Here is a 6,589-nt window from a genome sequence, read left to right on the forward strand (position 1 = left end):
AAAAAAAATACTTTAGACCAAATTGAGGAGCTAAAACGAGAATACCAATCACTAGACCATGTTTTTCTTGATGATGCCAATATTGAGAAGAGTGCTCTAGAGTCATGTGAGGGAGTAGATAACATTACTTTGGGAGACTTGAGTGTGTGTAAATATGGGGATGCAAATAGTAGTAAAATTCATGAGTTAGATTGCATTAGACCTCTTTCCAATCATTTTTCCACATTGTGTTTAGATAGTAAGATAGTAATCGAGCCATCTGAGCCAATGAAAGGGTCAAAGAGTGAGGAAGAGAGTGCCTATATTCTTGAATTTGTTGTGCCAAAAAGCGAAAATTACATTCCTCATCTAAAGGCCGAGAAGTGCAGAGTGAAAAATTTATTACTTGGCTTGGTTATCTTTGTAGCCCCACCAAAGGTGCATAGCCACAGACTAGATGTCATGTTAGGGGTACAATTCATAAGTTCAAGGTGGAGACAAAAATTGGTTCAAGTCGTGCCGCGACTTGAAATTAGGCGCTTGTTGGGAGGCAAACCAGCTTTACTGCTTTCTTTTATTTTTATTTATTTTTGTTTATTTAATTTTTCTATCTTTGTAGCATTTTTTTATAGGATTATGAGCATATAAAAAAAGCCACTAGAAGTGTGCAAAAGTGAGCTATGTGGTAGAAATAAGTGTGGGGTGACCACACAAAGGACCGTACCTGGGAGAAGTCTGAGTATCCCGTGAGCTGCTAATACTTCGGCCTTTGGCCTACCAGGTAGTCTCTTTTACCCTCTTGTTATTTTTAGTGTGCATTGAGGACATTGCACAATTTTAAGTGTGGGGTGAGGAGATTGTCTGCGTGATTTTCTGTGCTATGTTATCTTAGTTATAGTACTCGTTCTTAGTGTAGTAATTTTTTTATAAAAAAACAAAAAAACAAAAAAAATCGAAAAATTTGGACTTTTCCCGACTATGGATTTTGTGGACAGTTTTCTTGAGGGATTAAAGTCTAAAAAAAACACAAAAATCGGTCTTTTAGCTTTCTTTAGGTAGTAATAATCCCCCGTGATTTTTCTTTGTGCATCGGTTCTTTTCCATGGGATGTAGTTTGAACCGGGTAGTAGTATTTTATTTTTTATTTTTAGAGTAGATTAGAATTTAGTGAATAAATGGAGGAAGAATGATGAACCTAGGCGCCATTGACTTGTTTGGTAGTAGCATATTTAGGCTTTGGCATGTGTAGTATCTTCCCTATGATTTGAAATTATTGATGATGTCTTGCTTAGTTGGATAGCATGTTTTGTGGCGCCTATGTCTCATTTTCTTGACTTATGTTCACTTTGTGATTAATGCTTAATATCTCGTGGCTTTGTGAATACTCAAATTTGTTGAGAGTCGGAATGAGATCGCTCTTAGTGAGTCATGTGCCATGTGTGGTGAGGTTTTTGTGTAGTCTATGTATTGTACTTGTGTCTAGAACTTGCCCGGTATGTGAGTCGAAGCGAAATTTTAGGTGATGCTCGGTTTGAAAAATGATTTTAGGCTTTCTTTGATCTTTTGAGCTTATTGCTTATCACAAAAAAAAATTTATCCCTAGTTAACCTTTTTGAGCCTATAGACTTTTATTTGGCACCCACATTACAAGCCTATACCCTTTTTATTCTTAATTGACATTGTTTTTATCCTTTTACCCTTTAAAGCACTTTAATTGTGAGATGAGCGCTAAAAGAAGTAAGAAGGAACGAAGTGTGGGGTGGCTTTTGAGTGGAACCAATAAAAGGAAGAAAGGTGCACTTGTTTTTTAAAATAATACACCACTAGCGGAAATTGAAAAGAAAAAAAGAAAAAAAAAAGATGAATAAATTGTTGTCTTGTTCTTGCTAGTGGGTATGAATTAATGTAGTGCTTAAAGAAGAAGGGTGCATTTTGGGGGTGATATTGTTTGTGAAAGTGAAGTGGATTGAAATATTTGCGCTTAAAGTTGATTATATGATGTGTTAAAGTGCTTAGGAGGGTTAGTCACTATTCCTAAATATATCCTACCCGTCCCCTAGCCCACATTACAACCATGAAATAGTCCTAATTGATTTTAGATCGAGCGAGCCTACATTAGTAGAGATTTACATTATGGGCAAGCCTATGGTACCAAGTGCATGCATGTGACTTCGTTTGTGAGAGAGAGAGAGAGAGAGAGAGAGTTCTTTGATATATATATATGAGTCTTTAAANTATATATATATATATATATATATATATATATATATATATATATATATATATATATATGTACATATATATATGAGTCTTTAAACTATATTTGATCATGAGATTTGATTGTGTGGGTTCAACGTATTCTCTTGTTCTTGTTGTGAGGGCACATGGCTTCATGAGGGATAGGTAACNAAATATATTTGATCATGAGATTCGAATGTGTGGATTCAACTTACTCTCTTGCCTTGGTTGTGAGGGCACATGGTTTCACGAAGGATAGGTAACGTTATTAGACTTCTCTACGACGTTGGGTGTTCAAGCCAAGAGTGCATTGTGACATTGAGTCGATTTTTGAGGCTAGGATTGTTGTGAGCATGTTGTCTTTGTTGTAGATGATTTTTAAGAATAGTATGAGTAAAAGGGAATTGTTGCATATGTTAGAGTTTAATTGTTGCTATCAACCATGGTCATTGGTGTAGTGGCTCCAAATGTGTTAAGATTTTAAGTGCTCAAAGACAGAGTAAAGTATTGGTTGACTCGAGGACGAGCAACGTTTAAGTGTGGGGTAGTGATGTTTGGCTATAATTCCATATTTTTAGTGCATTACTTACTTTACATTTTGATGTTTTAATGCTAAATTGTATTATATTTATGCCTAATTGAGTTTGAGCTTTAATCGCTAATGTCTTGCACTAACTGTGTGTTTTATGCCTTGTAGGAGTGATTCCGAGATATATAGATGTTATGGAATGAACTCAAGTGATTTGGAGCTTTAAAGTTGAGTAAAAGTTCAAGGAATTAAGCCGGGATCGTGTTTGGGGGTCAACGGGTGATAGTAAGAGCGAACGAAGACTCCAGTAGGCATATTGCGCACTGTCTAGTAAAATATATACAACTTTTTGCTCAGAACTCCATATTAGCTCCACAATATATGGTTGGAAAGCTAACTCAAAGGGCTACAACTTTAATGTTTTACGTTTTTCCAAATTCAGAATGTAACAGGGTGAAAAATGCACGAACTCTAGCACAAAGTTAGCGCGAAGTCGCGCTAGTCTAGAAGCTGGAGGCAGAATGTCAGGAAACTAGCGCGAGCTCTAACGCGAAGTTAGCACGAAGTCGCGCTAGTCACCCGGGAAAAATGTCCTTTTTCACATTGGAGAAGGTATAATTGTTTGGGTCCAACCCTACTTGGTATATATACATGGAAAAACGGTATTTTGAGGAGGAGGACGCTTTTGAGAGAAAAACACAAGTACAGAGCCGCCGTGGAGGCCGGGTTTCATCTTTTTTTCCACCAACTTAGTAATTTTTATGTTTCTTTGTATGATTTGTTGTTTTGCTACCATGTCTATGTGGAGCTAAACTTCACGTTCTAGGGTTGTGGTTCTTTCATGACTATTGTTATTCGGATATTGATTTTGATTTCTTAGTTTATCATATTAGTTTATTTATTTTATCCTGCACTTAATTATTTGATTGCTTGATCACCAATTGAATACTATCTACGAATCTAGAGTTGAACTCGAAAGTGGGAATTCTAGATTGCATATAAGATTGAGTAGAGCAAGTTCTTGAACCTGGGCATCGGGGAACGGATTCGCGGTTAGGATAGACATATACCTAATTGTCTTGCTTGGTTGATTTACAGGAATTATAAATGCGTTCTTGTTGATTCTAACTCCATAGACATATAGGCATTAGGTTAGCTTGAATAAGCAAGTAAGAACTCGACAGATTCTTATGAGCAATATTAACCATGTCAACCAATAAACTAGATAAATTAGTTAGTCAATTCAATTGAAGAATACAATAGGAATGTTAGATAGCCCATAACCCTAGATCGTTTTCATTACATTGATAACATAAAAATCTGCTCTTCCTCTATTCAAAGTTCATTATTTATTTTTATTATTTTAATTAGTTTAGAATCAAATACTTCTAGGTTTAATTCTTGTTCAGATAATTAGGATAGTCTAATTTAGTTAATAGTTAATCACAAGTCCTCGTGGGATCGACATCCGACATTTAGTCACTTTATTACTTGACGACCGCGTATACTTGCGTGTGCGTTTGGCCGCAACACCTAACAGTCCTGCAGCCTCCCGAGGATAAGTACAGACGTCTCCGTACCGATCCGCGGGACTCTACTAGACTTGCTCATGACTCGTGATACCCTAGGAACCTAGTTCTCTGATACCAGGTTGTCACGACCCAAAATCCACTAAGGGTTGTGATGGCGCCGGACACCACTGTCAGGCAAGCCAACCAAATACGTAATTAAATCCTTGTTTAATGCTCTTGAAATCTATGATTTTTCCTTCAAATTCACCATTTAAAAAAAAAGATAATCGTCTTAAATCAAATTAAATAATAAGCAGTTGATATAAAATACTTTACAACCATCCCAGAACCCGGTGTCACAAGTGCATGAGCTATTTCTAAGAAACAATACAATACAACATCCGTCTGTAATGCAGATGGACAGAAAGTAAATACAAAATACTGAAGGGACTATACTAGCTGCGGGCCGCCTCGAGTAATGCAACTCGCCTAGTCCCAGTATCATCCACGCTACTACGCCCAGTAGGCCACTAGTAGTACAAGTGCCTGTGCAACAAAAACGCACAGAAGTGTAGTATGAGTACAAAAACAACGTGTACTCAGTAAGTATCCCGCCTAATCTCGAAGAAGTCGAGACGAGATGGCAACTTCAACACTTACTAAAGGTCCAGTAATAGTATTATTAATGCGATGACTCACGGGTTTATTAAGAACAACAGTGAAAGTTCAGATGAGTCACTAAACAGGTGAAAGTTCCTTTTTATTTAAAATCTCCGAATTCATAATCCATTAATTGAAAATCTTCTCAAGTCGGGGAAAACAGATATTAGTATCAACAACTATCACAGCAAGCAATACAAGTATGCGCAACTCATGCCGAGGACGTACGGCCCGATCCAACAATATTTAAACTGTGCACTGCCAGAGGGTCGAATAGCGCGAATCATAGATGCATCTATTTAATCTACCGAGGCGTTCGGCCCGTTCCACAATATTTAACACATTCAAACAGTCAATTAAGAACTCACCAAGGAGCAATTTATCCAGGGGAAAGCCAATTTCCTTGTAACAACTCAAGAAGATGAAGGTAAATCTTTTTAGCAATTCATTTACTAACTCAACGTGATTTAAACAATTCAAACTGTCAATAAGATTACAAGTATTCCAAGTACAGCATGCTTCTGGGTCCTAGACTACCCGGTCAATAACATAATAGTAGCTACGCAGGGACTCTCGTCACCTCGTGCGTACGTAGCCCCAACAAATAGGAGCACATAATCAATAATTTCACCTATAGGGATGATTCCCTCTCACAAGGTTAGAAAGGAGACTCACCTCGCTCCGAAGTATACTCCCAATGCCAATAACGAGCCAGAATCCTCAATTCGAAACCGAAGGATCCCAAACTAGTTAAATGAAGGAAGAGCTAGTCAATATAGACCCACAAGATCGTATTCTAACTATTTAAGAAATTTCCCTACCCTTAACACAAGTTTCCCAAAAACCGACCCCGGGCCTACGTGCCCGGATTCCGAAATTTTTCGAAGGAAGTTGTTCTCTACAACCTAAGGATCAATAATATATGATTTCCAATAAATTCCATAACAATTTTCGTGGTTAAATCTAACTTTTAGCAAAACCCTAGGTCTTACTCTAATCCCTTGATTTTACCCAATTTCTAGTGTTTAATCTACCTAATATGCAAGTATTAAACTAAGGACGGGTGGAATAAGCTTACCTCACAATGCTAAGTGGAAGTCTTCTCTCCAAAGCTCCCAAAATCGCCAATGGAAATGTGTTTTTGTGATAAAAATGGTCTTGAACTCGTATTAAATGAACATCACTGCCCAGCGATTTCCGCATCTGAGAGAATTTAACTGCATCTGCGAAAAAGGGGAGGGAAGGCTGGACCGCATCTATGGTCTGGGAGCCGCATATGCGGAGCCGCATCTGCGGCTTGGGAGCCGCATCTGCGGTTCCTGGCTTGGCCTCCTTGGCCGCATCTGCGATTGAAGCGTCGCATCTGCGGTCCCGCATTTGCGGTCCAAAAACCGCAGATACAGTTATGACAGAAGCAGCAGCTCTTCAGGCCTTTCCCAAAATTCCAAATTTCAATCCGTTGAGCATCCGAAACACGCCCGAGGCCCCCGGGACCCCAACCAAACCTACCAACCAGTCCTAAAACACATTACGGTCTTGCTCGAGGCCTCAAATCATATCAAACAACACTAAAACCATGAATTACACCCCAATTCAAGCTTTATGAACTTTGAAATTTTGAACTTTTACATTCGATGTCGAAACCTATCAAATCACGTCCGATTGACCCCAA

The sequence above is a fragment of the Nicotiana attenuata genome, chromosome 11 (assembly GCF_001879085.1).
Source record: "Nicotiana attenuata strain UT chromosome 11, NIATTr2, whole genome shotgun sequence".
Taxonomy (NCBI): Eukaryota; Viridiplantae; Streptophyta; class Magnoliopsida; order Solanales; family Solanaceae; genus Nicotiana; species Nicotiana attenuata.